The sequence below is a fragment of the Schistocerca nitens genome, unplaced genomic scaffold, assembly GCF_023898315.1.
Source record: "Schistocerca nitens isolate TAMUIC-IGC-003100 unplaced genomic scaffold, iqSchNite1.1 HiC_scaffold_528, whole genome shotgun sequence".
Taxonomy (NCBI): Eukaryota; Metazoa; Arthropoda; class Insecta; order Orthoptera; family Acrididae; genus Schistocerca; species Schistocerca nitens.
Window position 1 is genome coordinate 431904 of NW_026046061.1, and position 22654 is coordinate 454557.

Genomic DNA, 22654 nt, shown 5'->3' on the forward strand with positions numbered 1-22654 from the left:
CTACAAAGCCATTAGCTGCATCTTAAAATTGATACATATTAGGTGATGACACCTAACACAAATGGTTCTCTAAATGAACGAACTTGAATTTATCTCGAGTGTAATTGACATATGCAATTGCGTACTGTGATGAATACAGTAAATAACTGAAAGAGATGAAAACATATTACCATAAAAACATGACTATTGTAGCACACTATATGCTAAGTACATGGATGGACTAAAGTATCGGACACCTCGGCATTGAAACGGATTACCATTTATGATGTATACAATTCTGGCATGTATTAGTTACAAATGAAAATGGGAAAAACCTAATAAACCTAATCATCAGAATTCCTATTATGTCAGTATACAAGTGTGACAGAAAACTCTCTATGTGTAAAAAAAACATTGTTACCATGTTTCCAGAAACAAATGTGCAAGCTGTTAATTATCGACAAAGTTCAATGACAGAATAAATCCAAGTCTAAATCTCCAGATAAATATAGAACTCTATGTACGATGTAAAAATGGCACAACCATCTATACCACATATCCTCCATACATACTCGTATATTTCTCTACAGGTAACTGTAATTCAACACCTTTTCAACACTCACACTCCACATATCAAACCATTTACACTAACACTACATGAAGAATGAAGAAAGAAGATTTTGTCTCATGGAGCTATATGTCTCTACAAAACACTATATAAGCTACACAACAAACCCACTCACACAAACAGATCAGAACACAACTTTACATCACTCTACATCTGATACCATAAACCCAATTACACTCATTTTACATACTTCTCAGACAAATGACATGAAGAATCAAGAGAGAAGAGCACCACACATGAAGAAATATGTCTCCGAAATACAACATTAATACAATTCATCAAACACACTTCAATTATCTCAACTGGACACAGGCACAGCAACACAAAGCATTCATACTACAGAACTATTTTACACACTATTTACACAATACAAAATTAAAAACACCAAAAATGAAATTACATGATGAATCAAGAAAGAAGATTTCCAAACATGAAGAGAGAAGATTAATACAAAATTGTTAAGAAGATTAACTTCCACAAACAACGACTCTAACAACACAAACAAACTTCCTAATACATTTCAGTACACTGAGATAAAACATGCAATGGAGGATATGTGACGGTCACTGAGACCTACAAAGCCATTAGCTGCATCTTAAAATTGATACATATTAGGTGATGACACCTAACACAAATGGTTCTCTAAATGAACGAACTTGAATTTATCTCGAGTGTAATTGACATATGCAATTGCGTACTGTGATGAATACAGTAAATAACTGAAAGAGATGAAAACATATTACCATAAAAACATGACTATTGTAGCACACTATATGCTAAGTACATGGATGGACTAAAGTATCGGACACCTCGGCATTGAAACGGATTACCATTTATGATGTATACAATTCTGGCATGTATTAGTTACAAATGAAAATGGGAAAAACCTAATAAACCTAATCATCAGAATTCCTATTATGTCAGTATACAAGTGTGACAGAAAACTCTCTATGTGTAAAAAAAACATTGTTACCATGTTTCCAGAAACAAATGTGCAAGCTGTTAATTATCGACAAAGTTCAATGACAGAATAAATCCAAGTCTAAATCTCCAGATAAATATAGAACTCTATGTACGATGTAAAAATGGCACAACCATCTATACCACATATCCTCCATACATACTCGTATATTTCTCTACAGGTAACTGTAATTCAACACCTTTTCAACACTCACACTCCACATATCAAACCATTTACACTAACACTACATGAAGAATGAAGAAAGAAGATTTTGTCTCATGGAGCTATATGTCTCTACAAAACACTATATAAGCTACACAACAAACCCACTCACACAAACAGATCAGAACACAACTTTACATCACTCTACATCTGATACCATAAACCCAATTACACTCATTTTACATACTTCTCAGACAAATGACATGAAGAATCAAGAGAGAAGAGCACCACACATGAAGAAATATGTCTCCGAAATACAACATTAATACAATTCATCAAACACACTTCAATTATCTCAACTGGACACAGGCACAGCAACACAAAGCATTCATACTACAGAACTATTTTACACACTATTTACACAATACAAAATTAAAAACACCAAAAATGAAATTACATGATGAATCAAGAAAGAAGATTTCCAAACATGAAGAGAGAAGATTAATACAAAATTGTTAAGAAGATTAACTTCCACAAACAACGACTCTAACAACACAAACAAACTTCCTAATACATTTCAGTACACTGAGATAAAACATGCAATGGAGGATATGTGACGGTCACTGAGACCTACAAAGCCATTAGCTGCATCTTAAAATTGATACATATTAGGTGATGACACCTAACACAAATGGTTCTCTAAATGAACGAACTTGAATTTATCTCGAGTGTAATTGACATATGCAATTGCGTACTGTGATGAATACAGTAAATAACTGAAAGAGATGAAAACATATTACCATAAAAACATGACTATTGTAGCACACTATATGCTAAGTACATGGATGGACTAAAGTATCGGACACCTCGGCATTGAAACGGATTACCATTTATGATGTATACAATTCTGGCATGTATTAGTTACAAATGAAAATGGGAAAAACCTAATAAACCTAATCATCAGAATTCCTATTATGTCAGTATACAAGTGTGACAGAAAACTCTCTATGTGTAAAAAAAACATTGTTACCATGTTTCCAGAAACAAATGTGCAAGCTGTTAATTATCGACAAAGTTCAATGACAGAATAAATCCAAGTCTAAATCTCCAGATAAATATAGAACTCTATGTACGATGTAAAAATGGCACAACCATCTATACCACATATCCTCCATACATACTCGTATATTTCTCTACAGGTAACTGTAATTCAACACCTTTTCAACACTCACACTCCACATATCAAACCATTTACACTAACACTACATGAAGAATGAAGAAAGAAGATTTTGTCTCATGGAGCTATATGTCTCTACAAAACACTATATAAGCTACACAACACACCCACTCACACAAACAGATCAGAACACAACTTTACATCACTCTACATATGATACCATAAACCCAATTACACTCATTTTACATACTTCTCAGACAAATGACATGAAGAATCAAGAGAGAAGAGCACCACACATGAAGAAATATGTCTCCGAAATACAACATTAATACAATTCATCAAACACACTTCAATTATCTCAACTGGACACAGGCACAGCAACACAAAGCATTCATACTACAGAACTATTTTACACACTATTTACACAATACAAAATTAAAAACACCAAAAATGAAATTACATGATGAATCAAGAAAGAAGATTTCCAAACATGAAGAGAGAAGATTAACTTCCACAAACAACGACTCTAACAACACAAACAAACTTCCTAATACATTTCAGTACACTGACATAAAACATGCAATGGAGGATATGTGACGGTCACTGAGACCTACAAAGCCATTAGCTGCATCTTAAAATTGATACATATTAGGTGATGACACCTAACACAAATGGTTCTCTAAATGAACGAACTAGAATTTATCTCGAGTGTAATTGACATATGCAATTGCGTACTGTGATGAATACAGTAAATAACTGAAAGAGATGAAAACATATTACCATAAAAACATGACTATTGTAGCACACTATATGCTAAGTACATGGATGGACTAAAGTATCGGACACCTCGGCATTGAAACGGATTACCATTTATGATGTATACAATTCTGGCATGTATTAGTTACAAATGAAAATGGGAAAAACCAAATAAACCTAAACATCTGAATTCCTATTATGTCAGTATACAAGTGTGACAGAAAACTCTCTATGTGTAAAAAAACATTGTTACAAAGTTTCCAGAAACAAATGTGCAAGCTGTTAACTATCGACAAAGTTCAATGACAGAATAAATCCAAGTCTAAATCTCCAGATACATATAGAACTCTATGTACGATGTAAAAATGGCACAACCATCTATACCACATATCCTCCATACATACATGTATATTTCTCTACAGGTAACTGTAATGCAACACGTTTTCAACACTTACACTCTACATATCAAACCATTTACATAAACACTAAATGAAGAATGAAGAAAGAAGATTTTGTCTCATGGAGCTATATGTCTCTACAAAACACGATATAAGCTACACAAAAAACCCACTCACACAAACAGATCAGAACACAACTTTACATCACTCTACATATGATACCATAAACCCAATTACACTCATTTTACATACTTCTCAGACAAATGACATGAAGAATTAAGAGAGAAGAGCACCACACATGAAGAAATATGTCTCCGAAATACAACATTAATACAATTCATCAAACACACTTCAATTATCTCAACTGGACACAGGCACAGCAACACAAAGCATTCATACTATAGAACTATTTTACACACTATTTACACAATACAAAATTAAAAACACCAAAAATGAAATTACATGATGAATCAAGAAAGAAGATTTCCAAACATGAAGAGAGAAGATTAATACAAAATTGTTAAGAAGATTAACTTCCACAAACAACGACTCTAACAACACAAACAAACTTCCTAATACATTTCAGTACACTGAGATAAAACATGCAATGGAGGATATGTGACGGTCACTGAGACCTACAAAGCCATTAGCTGCATCTTAAAATTGATACATATTAGGTGATGACACCTAACACAAATGGTTCTCTAAATCAACGAATTTGAATTTATCTCGAGTGTAATTGACATATGCAATTGCGTACTGTGATGAATACAGTAAATAACTGAAAGAGATGAAAACATATTACCATAGAAACATGACTATTGTAGCACACTATATGCTAAGTACATGGATGGACTAAAGTATCGGACACCTCGGCATTGAAACGGATTACCATTTATGATGTATACAATTCTGGCATGTATTAGTTACAAATGAAATGGGAAAAACCTAATAACCCTAAACATCTGAATTCCTATTATGTCAGTATAAAAGTTTGACAGAAAACTCTCTATGTGTAAAAAACCATTGTTACCATGTTTCCAGAAACAAATGTGCAAGCTGTTAATTATCGACAAAGTTCAATGACAGAATAAATCCAAGTCTAAATCTCCAGATACATATAGAACTCTATGTACGATGTAAAAATGGCACAACCATCTATACCACATATCCTCCATACATACTCGTATATTTCTCTACAGATAACTGTAATACAACACCTTTTCAACACTCACACTCCACATATCAAACCATTTACACTAACACTACATGAAGAATGAAGAAAGAAGATTTTGTCTCATGGAGATATATGTCTCTACAAAACACTATATAAGCTACACAACAAACCCACTCACACAAACAGATCAGAACACAACTTTACATCACTCTACATATGATACCATAAACACAATTACACTCATTTTAAATACTTCTCAGACAAATGACATGAAGAATCAAGAGAGAAGAGCACCACACATGAAGAAATATGTCTCCGAAATACAGCATTAATACAATTCATCAAACACACTTCAATTATCTCAACTGGACACAGGCACAGCAACACAAAGCATTCATACTACAGAACTATTTTACACACTATTTACACAATACAAAATTAAAAACACCAAAAATGAAATTACATGATGAATCAAGAAAGAAGATTTCCAAACATGAAGAGAGAAGATTAACTTACACAAACGACTCTAACAACACAAACAAACTTCCTAATACATTTCAGTACACTGACATAAAACATGCAATGGAGGATATGTGACGGTCACTGAGACCTACAAAGCCATTAGCTGCATCTTAAAATTGATACATATTAGGTGATGACACCTAAGACAAATGGTTCTCTAAATGAACGAACTTGAATTTATCTCGAGAGTAATTGACATATGCAATTGCATACTGTGATGAATACAGTAAATAACTGAAAGAGATGAAAACATATTACCATAAAAACATGACTATTGTAGCACACTATATGCTAAGTACATGGATGGACTAAAGTATCGGACACTTCGGCATTGAAACGGATCACCATTTATGATGTATACAATTCTGGCATGTATTAGTTACAAATGAAAATGGGAAAAACCTAATAAACCTAATCATCTGAATTCCTATTATGTCAGTATACAAGTGTGACAGAAAACTCTCTATGTGTAAAAAAAACATTGTTACCATGTTTCCAGAAACAAATGTGCAAGCTGTTAATTATCGACAAAGTTCAATGACAGAATAAATCCAAGTCTAAATCTCCAGATAAATATAGAACTCTATGTACGATGTAAAAATGGCACAACCATCTATACCACATATCCTCCATACATACTCGTATATTTCTCTACAGGTAACTGTAATTCAACACCTTTTCAACACTCACGCTCCACATATCAAACCATTTACACTAACACTACATGAAGAATGAAGAAAGAAGATTTTGTCTCATGGAGCTATATGTCTCTACAAAACACTATATAAGCTACACAACAAACCCACTCACACAAACAGATCAGAACACAACTTTACATCACTCTACATATGATACCATAAACCCAATTACACTCATTTTACATACTTCTCAGACAAATGACATGAAGAATCAAGAGAGAAGAGCACCACACATGAAGAAATATGTCTCCGAAATACAACATTAATACAATTCATCAAACACACTTCAATTATCTCAACTGGACACAGGCACAGCAACACAAAGCATTCATACTACAGAACTATTTTACACACTATTTACACAATACAAAATTAAAAACACCAAAAATGAAATTACAAGATGAATCAAGAAAGAAGATTTCCAAACATGAAGAGAGAAGATTAACTTCCACAAACAACGACTCTAACAACACAAACAAACTTCCTAATACATTTCAGTACACTGACATAAAACATGCAATGGAGGATATGTGACGGTCACTGAGACCTACAAAGCCATTAGCTGCATCTTAAAATTGATACATATTAGGTGATGACACCTAACACAAATGGTTCTCTAAATGAACGAACTTGAATTTATCTCGAGTGTAATTGACATATGCAATTGCGTACTGTGATGAATACAGTAAATAACTGAAAGAGATGAAAACATATTACCATAAAAACATGACTATTGTAGCACACTATATGCTAAGTACATGGATGGACTAAAGTATCGGACACTTCGGCATTGAAACGGATTACCATTTATGATGTATACAATTCTGGCATGTATTAGTTACAAATGAAAATGGGAAAAACCTAATAAACCTAATCATCAGAATTCCTATTATGTCAGTATACAAGTGTGACAGAAAACTCTCTATGTGTAAAAAAAACATTGTTACCATGTTTCCAGAAACAAATGTGCAAGCTGTTAATTATCGACAAAGTTCAATGACAGAATAAATCCAAGTCTAAATCTCCAGATAAATATAGAACTCTATGTACGATGTAAAAATGGCACAACCATCTATACCACATATCCTCCATACATACTCGTATATTTCTCTACAGGTAACTGTAATTCAACACCTTTTCAACACTCACACTCCACATATCAAACCATTTACACTAACACTACATGAAGAATGAAGAAAGAAGATTTTGTCTCATGGAGCTATATGTCTCTACAAAACACTATATAAGCTACACAACAAACCCACTCACACAAACAGATCAGAACACAACTTTACATCACTCTACATCTGATACCATAAACCCAATTACACTCATTTTACATACTTCTCAGACAAATGACATGAAGAATCAAGAGAGAAGAGCACCACACATGAAGAAATATGTCTCCGAAATACAACATTAATACAATTCATCAAACACACTTCAATTATCTCAACTGGACACAGGCACAGCAACACAAAGCATTCATACTACAGAACTATTTTACACACTATTTACACAATACAAAATTAAAAACACCAAAGATGAAATTACATGATGAATCAAGAAAGAAGATTTCCAAACATGAAGAGAGAAGATTAATACAAAATTGTTAAGAAGATTAACTTCCACAAACAACGACTCTAACAACACAAACAAACTTCCTAATACATTTCAGTACACTGAGATAAAACATGCAATGGAGGATATGTGACGGTCACTGAGACCTACAAAGCCATTAGCTGCATCTTAAAATTGATACATATTAGGTGATGACACCTAACACAAATGGTTCTCTAAATGAACGAACTTGAATTTATCTCGAGTGTAATTGACATATGCAATTGCGTACTGTGATGAATACAGTAAATAACTGAAAGAAATGAAAACATATTACCATAAAAACATGACTATTGTAGCACACTATATGCTAAGTACATGGATGGACTAAAGTATCGGACACCTCGGCATTGAAACGGATTACCATTTATGATGTATACAATTCTGGCATGTATTAGCTACAAATGAAAATGGGAAAAACCTAATAAACCTAAACATCTGAATTCCTATTATGTCAGTATACAAGTGTGACAGAAAACTCTCTATGTGTAAAAAAACATTGTTACCAAGTTTCCAGAAACAAATGTGCAAGCTGTTAACTATCGACAAAGTTCAATGACAGAATAAATCCAAGTCTAAATCTCCAGATACATATAGAACTCTATGTACGATGTAAAAATGGCACAACCATCTATACCACATATCCTCCATACATACTCGTATATTTCTCTACAGGTAACTGTAATTCAACACCTTTTCAACACTCACACTCCACATATCAAACCATTTACACTAACACTACATGAAGAATGAAGAAAGAAGATTTTGTCTCCTGGAGCTATATGTCTCTACAAAACACTATATAAGCTACACAACAAACCCACTCACACAAACAGATCAGAACACAACTTTACATCACTCTACATATGATACCATAAACCCAATTACACTCATTTTACATACTTCTCAGACAAATGACATGAAGAATCAAGAGAGAAGAGCACCACACATGAAGAAATATGTCTCCGAAATACAACATTAATACAATTCATCAAACACACTTCAATTATCTCAACTGGACACAGGCACAGCAACACAAAGCATTCATACTACAGAACTATTTTACACACTATTTACACAATACAAAATTAAAAACACCAAAAATGAAATTACATGATGAATCAAGAAAGAAGATTTCCAAACATGAAGAGAGAAGATTAACTTCCACAAACAACGACTCTAACAACACAAACAAACTTCCTAATACATTTCAGTACACTGACATAAAACATGCAATGGAGGATATGTGACGGTCACTGAGACCTACAAAGCCATTAGCTGCATCTTAAAATTGATACATATTAGGTGATGACACCTAACACAAATGGTTCTCTAAATGAACGAACTTGAATTTATCTCGAGTGTAATTGACATATGCAATTGCGTACTGTGATGAATACAGTAAATAACTGAAAGAGATGAAAACATATTACCATAAAAACATGACTATTGTAGCACACTATATGCTAAGTACATGGATGGACTAAAGTATCGGACACTTCGGCATTGAAACGGATTACCATTTATGATGTATACAATTCTGGCATGTATTAGTTACAAATGAAAATGGGAAAAACCTAATAAACCTAATCATCAGAATTCCTATTATGTCAGTATACAAGTGTGACAGAAAACTCTCTATGTGTAAAAAAAACATTGTTACCATGTTTCCAGAAACAAATGTGCAAGCTGTTAATTATCGACAAAGTTCAATGACAGAATAAATCCAAGTCTAAATCTCCAGATAAATATAGAACTCTATGTACGATGTAAAAATGGCACAACCATCTATACCACATATCCTCCATACATACTCGTATATTTCTCTACAGGTAACTGTAATTCAACACCTTTTCAACACTCACACTCCACATATCAAACCATTTACACTAACACTACATGAAGAATGAAGAAAGAAGATTTTGTCTCATGGAGCTATATGTCTCTACAAAACACTATATAAGCTACACAACAAACCCACTCACACAAACAGATCAGAACACAACTTTACATCACTCTACATCTGATACCATAAACCCAATTACACTCATTTTACATACTTCTCAGACAAATGACATGAAGAATCAAGAGAGAAGAGCACCACACATGAAGAAATATGTCTCCGAAATACAACATTAATACAATTCATCAAACACACTTCAATTATCTCAACTGGACACAGGCACAGCAACACAAAGCATTCATACTACAGAACTATTTTACACACTATTTACACAATACAAAATTAAAAACACCAAAAATGAAATTACATGATGAATCAAGAAAGAAGATTTCCAAACATGAAGAGAGAAGATTAACTTCCACAAACAACGACTCTAACAACACAAACAAACTTCCTAATACATTTCAGTACACTGACATAAAACATGCAATGGAGGATATGTGACGGTCACTGAGACCTACAAAGCCATTAGCTGCATCTTAAAATTGATACATATTAGGTGATGACACCTAAGACAAATGGTTCTCTAAATGAACGAACTTGAATTTATCTCGAGAGTAATTGACATATGCAATTGCGTACTGTGATGAATACAGTAAATAACTGAAACAGATGAAAACATATTACCATAAAAACATGACTATTGTAGCACACTATATGCTAAGTACATGGATGAACTAAAGTATCGGACACCTCGGCATTGAAACGGATTACCATTTATGATGTATACAATTCTGGCATGTATTAGTTACAAATGAAAATGGGAAAAACCTAATAAACCTAATCATCTGAATTCCTATTATGTCAGTATACAAGTGTGACAGAAAACTCTCTATGTGTAAAAAAAACATTGTTACCATGTTTCCAGAAACAAATGTGCAAGCTGTTTAATTATCGACAAAGTTCAATGACAGAATAAATCCAAGTCTAAATCTCCAGATAAATATAGAACTCTATGTACGATGTAAAAATGGCACAACCATCTATACCACATATCCTCCATACATACATGTATATTTCTCTACAGGTAACTGTAATGCAACACGTTTTCAACACTTACACTCTACATATCAAACCATTTACATAAACACTAAATGAAGAATGAAGAAAGAAGATTTTGTCTCATGGAGCTATATGTCTCTACAAAACACGATATAAGCTACACAAAAAACCCACTCACACAAACAGATCAGAACACAACTTTACATCACTCTACATATGATACCATAAACCCAATTACACTCATTTTACATACTTCTCAGACAAATTACATGAAGAATCAAGAGAGAAGAGCACCACACATGAAGAAATATGTCTCCGAAATACAACATTAATACAATTCATCAAACACACTTCAATTATCTCAACTGGACACAGGCACAGCAACACAAAGCATTCATACTACAGAACTATTTTACACACTATTTACACAATACAAAATTAAAAACACCAAAAATGAAATTACATGATGAATCAAGAAAGATTTCCAAACATGAAGAGAGAAGATTAACTTCCACAAACAACGACTCTAACAACACAAACAAACTTCCTAATACATTTCAGTACACTGAGATAAAACATGCAATGGAGGATATGTGACGGTCACTGAGACCTACAAAGCCATTAGCTGCATCTTAAAATTGATACATATTAGGTGATGACACCTAACACAAATGGTTCTCTAAATGAACGAACATGAATTTATCTCGAGTGTAATTGACATATGCAATTGCGTACTGTGATGAATACAGTAAATAACTGAAAGAGATGAAAACATATTACCATAGAAACATGACTATTGTAGCACACTATATGCTAAGTACTTGGATGGACTAAAGTATCGGACACCTCGGCATTGAAACGGATTACCATTTATGATGTATACAATTCTGGCATGTATTAGCTACAAATGAAAATGGGAAAAACCTAATAAACCTAAACATCTGAATTCCTATTATGTCAGTATACAAGTGTGACAGAAAACTCTCTATGTGTAAAAAAAACATTGTTACCATGTTTCCAGAAACAAATGTGCAAGCTGTTAATTATCGACAAAGTTCAATGACAGAATAAATCCAAGTCTAAATCTCCAGATAAATATAGAACTCTATGTACGATGTAAAAATGGCACAACCATCTATACCACATATCCTCCATACATACTCGTATATTTCTCTACAGGTAACTGTAATTCAACACCTTTTCAACACTCACACTCCACATATCAAACCATTTACACTAACACTACATGAAGAATGAAGAAAGAAGATTTTGTCTCATGGAGCTATATGTCTCTACAAAACACTATATAAGCTACACAACAAACCCACTCACACAAACAGATCAGAACACAACTTTACATCACTCTACATCTGATACCATAAACCCAATTACACTCATTTTACATACTTCTCAGACAAATGACATGAAGAATCAAGAGAGAAGAGCACCACACATGAAGAAATATGTCTCCGAAATACAACATTAATACAATTCATCAAACACACTTCAATTATCTCAACTGGACACAGGCACAGCAACACAAAGCATTCATACTACAGAACTATTTTACACACTATTTACACAATACCAAATTAAAAACACCAAAAATGAAATTACATGATGAATCAAGAAAGAAGATTTCCAAACATGAAGAGAGAAGATTAATACAAAATTGTTAAGAAGATTAACTTCCACAAACAACGACTCTAACAACACAAACAAACTTCCTAATACATTTCAGTACACTGAGATAAAACATGCAATGGAGGATATGTGACGGTCACTGAGACCTACAAAGCCATTAGCTGCATCTTAAAATTGATACATATTAGGTGATGACACCTAACACAAATGGTTCTCTAAATGAAAGAACTTGAATTTATCTCGAGTGTAATTGACATATGCAATTGCGTACTGTGATGAATACAGTAAATAACTGAAAGAAATGAAAACATATTACCATAAAAACATGACTATTGTAGCACACTATATGCTAAGTACATGGATGGACTAAAGTATCGGACACCTCGGCATTGAAACGGATTACCATTTATGATGTATACAATTCTGGCATGTATTAGCTACAAATGAAAATGGGAAAAACCTAATAAACCTAAACATCTGAATTCCTATTATGTCAGTATACAAGTGTGACAGAAAACTCTCTATGTGTAAAAAAACATTGTTACCAAGTTTCCAGAAACAAATGTGCAAGCTGTTAACTATCGACAAAGTTCAATGACAGAATAAATCCAAGTCTAAATCTCCAGATACATATAGAACTCTATGTACGATGTAAAAATGGCACAACCATCTATACCACATATCCTCCATACATACTCGTATATTTCTCTACAGGTAACTGTAATTCAACACCTTTTCAACACTCACACTCCACATATCAAACCATTTACACTAACACTACATGAAGAATGAAGAAAGAAGATTTTGTCTCATGGAGATATATGTCTCTACAAAACACTATATAAGCTACACAAAAAACCCACTCACACAAACAGATCAGAACACAACCTTACATCACTCTACATGTGATACCATAAACACAATTACACTCATTTTACATACTTCTCAGACAAATTACATGAAGAATAAAGAGAGAAGAGAACCACACATGAAGAAATATGTCTCCGAAATACAACATTAATACAATTCATCAAACACACTTCAATTATCTCAACTGGACACAGGCACAGCAACACAAAGCATTCATACTACAGAACTATTTTACACACTATTTACACAATACAAAATTAAAAACACCAAAAATGAAATTACATGATGAATCAAGAAAGAAGATTTCCAAACATGAAGAGAGAAGATTAACTTCCACAAACAACGACTCTAACAACACAAACAAACTTCCTAATACATTTCAGTACACTGACATAAAACATGCAATGGAGGATATGTGACGGTCACTGAGACCTACAAAGCCATTAGCTGCATCTTAAAATTGATACATATTAGGTGATGACACCTAAGACAAATGGTTCTCTAAATGAACGAACTTGAATTTATCTCGAGAGTAATTGACATATGCAATTGCGTACTGTGATGAATACAGTAAATAACTGAAACAGATGAAAACATATTACCATAAAAACATGACTATTGTAGCACACTATATGCTAAGTACATGGATGAACTAAAGTATCGGACACCTCGGCATTGAAACGGATTACCATTTATGATGTATACAATTCTGGCATGTATTAGTTACAAATGAAAATGGGAAAAACCTAATAAACCTAATCATCTGAATTCCTATTATGTCAGTATACAAGTGTGACAGAAAACTCTCTATGTGTAAAAAAAACATTGTTACCATGTTTCCAGAAACAAATGTGCAAGCTGTTTAATTATCGACAAAGTTCAATGACAGAATAAATCCAAGTCTAAATCTCCAGATAAATATAGAACTCTATGTACGATGTAAAAATGGCACAACCATCTATACCACATATCCTCCATACATACATGTATATTTCTCTACAGGTAACTGTAATGCAACACGTTTTCAACACTTACACTCTACATATCAAACCATTTACATAAACACTAAATGAAGAATGAAGAAAGAAGATTTTGTCTCATGGAGCTATATGTCTCTACAAAACACGATATAAGCTACACAAAAAACCCACTCACACAAACAGATCAGAACACAACTTTACATCACTCTACATATGATACCATAAACCCAATTACACTCATTTTACATACTTCTCAGACAAATTACATGAAGAATCAAGAGAGAAGAGCACCACACATGAAGAAATATGTCTCCGAAATACAACATTAATACAATTCATCAAACACACTTCAATTATCTCAACTGGACACAGGCACAGCAACACAAAGCATTCATACTACAGAACTATTTTACACACTATTTACACAATACAAAATTAAAAACACCAAAAATGAAATTACATGATGAATCAAGAAAGATTTCCAAACATGAAGAGAGAAGATTAACTTCCACAAACAACGACTCTAACAACACAAACAAACTTCCTAATACATTTCAGTACACTGAGATAAAACATGCAATGGAGGATATGTGACGGTCACTGAGACCTACAAAGCCATTAGCTGCATCTTAAAATTGATACATATTAGGTGATGACACCTAACACAAATGGTTCTCTAAATGAACGAACATGAATTTATCTCGAGTGTAATTGACATATGCAATTGCGTACTGTGATGAATACAGTAAATAACTGAAAGAGATGAAAACATATTACCATAGAAACATGACTATTGTAGCACACTATATGCTAAGTACTTGGATGGACTAAAGTATCGGACACCTCGGCATTGAAACGGATTACCATTTATGATGTATACAATTCTGGCATGTATTAGCTACAAATGAAAATGGGAAAAACCTAATAAACCTAAACATCTGAATTCCTATTATGTCAGTATACAAGTGTGACAGAAAACTCTCTATGTGTAAAAAAACATTGTTACCAAGTTTCCAGAAACAAATGTGCAAGCTGTTAACTATCGACAAAGTTCAATGACAGAATAAATCCAAGTCTAAATCTCCAGATACATATAGAACTCTATGTACGATGTAAAAATGGCACAACCATCTATACCACATATCCTCCATACATACTCGTATATTTCTCTACAGATAACTGTAATACAACACCTTTTCAACACTCACACTCCACATATCAAACCATTTACACTAACACTACATGAAGAATGAAGAAAGAAGATTTTGTCTCATGGAGATATATGTCTCTACAAAACACTATATAAGCTACACAACAAACCCACTCACACAAACAGATCAGAACACAACTTTACATCACTCTACATATGATACCATAAACACAATTACACTCATTTTAAATACTTCTCAGACAAATGACATGAAGAATAAAGAGAGAAGAGAACCACACATGAAGAAATATGACTCCGAAATACAACATTAATACAATTCATCAAACACACTTCAAATATCTCAACTGGACACAGACTCAACAACACAAAGCATTCATACTACAGAACTATTTTACACACTATTTACACAATACAAAATTAAAAACACCAAAAATGAAAGTACATGATGAATCAAGAAAGAAGATTTCCAAACATGAAGAGAGAAGATTAACTTCCACAAACAACGACTCTAACAACACAAACAAACTTCCTAATACATTTCAGTACACTGACATAAAACATGCAACGGAGGATATGTGACGGTCACTGAGACCTACAAAGCCATTAGCTGCATCTTAAAATTGATACATATTAGGTGATGACACCTAACACAAATGGTTCTCTAAATCAACGAATTTGAATTTATCTCGAGTGTAATTGACATATGCAATTGCGTACTGTGATGAATACAGTAAATAACTGAAACAGATGAAAACATATTACCATAAAAACATGACTATTGTAGCACACTATATGCTAAGTACATGGATGGACTAAAGTATCGGACACCTCGGCATTGAAACGGATTACCATTTATGATGTATACAATTCTGGCATGTATTAGTTACAAATGAAAATGGGAAAAACCTAATAAACCTAATCATCTGAATTCCTATTATGTCAGTATACAAGTGTGACAGAAAACTCTCTATGTGTAAAAAAAACATTGTTACCATGTTTCCAGAAACAAATGTGCAAGCTGTTAATTATCGACAAAGTTCAATGACAGAATAAATCCAAGTCTAAATCTCCAGATAAATATAGAACTCTATGTACGATGTAAAAATGGCACAACCATCTATACCACATATCCTCCATACATACACGTATATTTCTCTACAGGTAAGTGTAATGCAACACGTTTTCAACACTTACACTCTACATATCAAACCATTTACATAAACACTAAATGAAGAATGAAGAAAGATTTTGTCTCATGGAGAAAAATGTCTCTACAAAACACTATACATGCTATACAACAGACCCACTCACACAAATATATCAGAACAGAATATTGCATCACTCTACATATGATACTATAAACACAATTACACTCATTTTACATACTTCTCAGACAAATGACATGAAGAATCAAGAGAGAAGAGAACCACACATGAAGAAATATGACTCCGAAATACAACATTAATACAATTCATCAAACACACTTCAATTATCTCAACTGGACACAGGCACAGCAACACAAAGCATTCATACTACAGAACTATTTTACACACAATTTACACAATACAAAATTAAAAACACCAAAAATGAAATTACATGATGAATCAAGAAAGAAGATTTCCAAACATGAAGAGAGAAGATTAACTTCCACAAACAACGACTCTAACAACACAAACAAACATCCTAATACATTTCAGTACACTGACATAAAACATGCAATGGAGGATATGTGACGGTCACTGAGACCTACAAAGCCATTAGCTGCATCTTAAAATTGATACATATTAGGTGATGACACCTAACACAAATGGTTCTCTAAATGAACGAACTTGAATTTATCTCGAGTGTAATTGACATATGCAATTGCGTACTGTGATGAATACAGTAAATAACTGAAAGAGATGAAAACATATTACCATAGAAACATGACTATTGTAGCACACTATATGCTAAGTACATGGATGGACTAAAGTATCGGACACCTCGGCATTGAAACGGATTACCATTTATGATGTATACAATTCTGGCATGTATTAGCTACAAATGAAAATGGGAAAAACCTAATAAACCTAAACATCTGAATTCCTATTATGTCAGTATACAAGTGTGACAGAAAACTCTCTATGTGTAAAAAAACATTGTTACCAAGTTTCCAGAAACAAATGTGCAAGCTGTTAACTATCGACAAAGTTCAATGACAGAATAAATCCAAGTCTAAATCTCCAGATACATATAGAACTCTATGTACGATGTAAAAATGGCACAACCATCTATACCACATATCCACCATACATACTCGTATATTTCTCTACAGGTAACTGTAATTCAACACCTTTTCAACACTCACACTCCACATATCAAACCATTTACACTAACACTACATGAAGAATGAAGAAAGAAGATTTTGTCTCATGGAGCTATATGTCTCTACAAAACACTATATAAGCTACACAACAAACCCACTCACACAAACAGATCAGAACACAACTTTACATCACTCTACATATGATACCATAAACCCAATTACACTCATTTTACATACTTCTCAGACAAATGACATGAAGAATCAAGAGAGAAGAGAACCACACATGAAGAAATATGTCTCCGAAATACAGCATTAATACAATTCATCAAACATACTTCAATTATCTCAACTGGACACAGGCACAGCAACACAAAGCATTCATACTACAGAACTATTTTACACACTATTTACACAATACAAAATTAAAAACACCAAAAATGAAATTACATGATGAATCAAGAAAGAAGATTTCCAAACATGAAGAGAGAAGATTAACTTCCACAAACAACGACTCTAACAACACAAACAAACTTCCTAATACATTTCAGTACACTGACATAAAACATGCAATGGAGGATATGTGACGGTCACTCAGACCTACAAAGCCATTAGCTGCATCTTAAAATTGATACATATTAGGTGATGACACCTAAGACAAATGGTTCTCTAAATGAACGAACTTGAATTTATCTCGAGTGTAATTGACATATGCAATTGCGTACTGTGATGAATACAGTAAATAACTGAAACAGATGAAAACATATTACCATAAAAACATGACTATTGTAGCACACTATATGCTAAGTACATGGATGAACTCAAGTATCGGACACCTCGGCATTGAAACGGATTACCATTTATGATGTATACAATTCTGGCATGTATTAGTTACAAATGAAAATGGGAAAAACCTAATAAACCTAATCATCTGAATTCCTATTATGTCAGTATACAAGTGTGACAGAAAACTCTCTATGTGTAAAAAAAACATTGTTACCATGTTTCCAGAAACAAATGTGCAAGCTGTTTAATTATCGACAAAGTTCAATGACAGAATAAATCCAAGTCTAAATCTCCAGATACATATAGAACTCTATGTACGATGTAAAAATGGCACAACCATCTATACCACATATCCTCCATACATACATGTATATTTCTCTACAGGTAACTGTAATGCAACACGTTTTCAACACTTACACTCTACATATCAAACCATTTACATAAACACTAAATGAAGAATGAAGAATGATTTTGTCTCATGGAGAAAAATGTCTCTACAAAACACGATATAAGCTACACAAAAAACCCACTCACACAAACAGATCAGAACACAACTTTACATCACTCTACATATGATACCATAAACCCAATTACACTCATTTTACATACTTCTCAGACAAATTACATGAAGAATCAAGAGAGAAGAGCACCACACATGAAGAAATATGTCTCCGAAATACAACATTAATACAATTCATCAAACACACTTCAATTATCTCAACTGGACACAGGCACAGCAACACAAAGCATTCATACTACAGAACTATTTTACACACTATTTACACAATACAAAATTAAAAACACCAAAAATGAAATTACATGATGAATCAAGAAAGAAGATTTCCAAACATGAAGAGAGAAGATTAACTTCCACAAACAACGACTCTAACAACACAAACAAACTTCCTAATACATTTCAGTACACTGAGATAAAACATGCAATGGAGGATATGTGACGGTCACTGAGACCTACAAAGCCATTAGCTGCATCTTAAAATTGATACATATTAGGTGATGACACCTAACACAAATGGTTCTCTAAATGAACGAACTTGAATTTATCTCGAGTGTAATTGACATATGCAATTGCGTACTGTGATGAATACAGTAAATAACTGAAAGAGATGAAAACATATTACCATAAAAACATGACTATTGTAGCACACTATATGCTAAGTACATGGATGGACTAAAGTATCGGACACCTCGGCATTGAAACGGATTACCATTTATGATGTATACAATTCTGGCATGTATTAGCTACAAATGAAAATGGGAAAAACCTAATAAACCTAAACATCTGAATTCCTATTATGTCAGTATACAAGTGTGACAGAAAACTCTCTATGTGTAAAAAAACATTGTTACCAAGTTTCCAGAAACAAATGTGCAAGCTGTTAACTATCGACAAAGTTCAATGACAGAATAAATCCAAGTCTAAATCTCCAGATACATATAGAACTCTATGTACGATGTAAAAATGGCACAACCATCTATACCACATATCCTCCATACATACACGTATATTTCTCTACAGGTAAGTGTAATGCAACACGTTTTCAACACTTACACTCTACATATCAAACCATTTACATAAACACTAAATGAAGAATGAAGAAAGATTTTGTCTCATGGAGAAAAATGTCTCTACAAAACACTATACATGCTATACAACAGACCCACTCACACAAATATATCAGAACAGAATATTGCATCACTCTACATATGATACTATAAACCCAATTACACTCATTTTACATACTTCTCAGACAAATGACATGAAGAATCAAGAGAGAAGAGAACCACACATGAAGAAATATGACTCCGAAATACAACATTAATACAATTCATCAAACACACTTCAAATATCTCAACTGGACACAGACTCAACAACACAAAGCATTCATACTACAGAACTATTTTACACACTATTTACACAATACAAAATTAAAAACACCAAAAATGAAAGTACATGATGAATCAAGAAAGAAGATTTCCAAACATGAAGAGAGAAGATTAACTTCCACAAACAACGACTCTAACAACACAAACAAACTTCCTAATACATTTCAGTACACTGACATAAAACATGCAACGGAGGATATGTGACGGTCACTGAGACCTACAAAGCCATTAGCTGCATCTTAAAATTGATACATATTAGGTGATGACACCTAACACAAATGGTTCTCTAAATCAACGAATTTGAATTTATCTCGAGTGTAATTGACATATGCAATTGCGTACTGTGATGAATGCAGTAAATAACTGAAAGAGATGAAAACATATTACCATAAAAACATGACTATTGTAGCACACTATATGCTAAGTACATGGATGGACTAAAGTATCGGACACCTCGGCATTGAAACGGATTACCATTTATGATGTATACAATTCTGGCATGTATTAGTTACAAATGAAAATGGGAAAAACCTAATAAACCTAATCATCTGAATTCCTATTATGTCAGTATACAAGTGTGACAGAAAACTCTCTATGTGTAAAAAAAACATTGTTACCATGTTTCCAGAAACAAATGTGCAAGCTGTTAATTATCGACAAAGTTCGATGACAGAATAAATCCAAGTCTAAATCTCCAGATAAATATAGAACTCTATGTACGATGTAAAAATGGCACAACCATCTATACCACATATCCTCCATACATACTCGTATATTTCTCTACAGGTAACTGTAATTCAACACCTTTTCAACACTCACACTCCACATATCAAACCATTTACACTAACACTACATGAAGAATGAAGAAAGAAGATTTTGTCTCATGGAGCTATATGTCTCTACAAAACACTATATAAGCTACACAACAAACCCACTCACACAAACAGATCAGAACACAACTTTACATCACTCTACATATGATACCATAAACCCAATTACACTCATTTTACATACTTCTCAGACAAATGACATGAAGAATCAAGAGAGAAGAGAACCACACATGAAGAAATATGTCTCCGAAATACAGCATTAATACAATTCATCAAACACACTTCAATTATCTCAACTGGACACAGGCACAGCAACACAAAGCATTCATACTACAGAACTATTTTACACACTATTTACACAATACAAAATTAAAAACACCAAAAATGAAATTACATGATGAATCAAGAAAGAAGATTTCCAAACATGAAGAGAGAAGATTAACTTCCACAAACAACGACTCTAACAACACAAACAAACTTCCTAATACATTTCAGTACACTGACATAAAACATGCAATGGAGGATATGTGACGGTCACTGAGACCTACAAAGCCATTAGCTGCATCTTAAAATTGATACATATTAGGTGATGACACCTAACACAAATGGTTCTCTAAATGAACGAACTTGAATTTATCTCGAGTGTAATTGACATATGCAATTGCGTACTGTGATGAATACAGTAAATAACTGAAAGAGATGAAAACATATTACCATAAAAACATGACTATTGTAGCACACTATATGCTAAGTACATGGATGGACTAAAGTATCGGACACCTCGGCATTGAAACGGATTACCATTTATGATGTATACAATTCTGGCATGTATTAGCTACAAATGAAAATGGGAAAAACCTAATAAACCTAAACATCTGAATTCCTATTATGTCAGTATACAAGTGTGACAGAAAACTCTCTATGTGTAAAAAAACATTGTTACCAAGTTTCCAGAAACAAATGTGCAAGCTGTTAACTATCGACAAAGTTCAATGACAGAATAAATCCAAGTCTAAATCTCCAGATACATATAGAACTCTATGTACGATGTAAAAATGGCACAACCATCTATACCACATATCCTCCATACATACACGTATATTTCTCTACAGGTAAGTGTAAT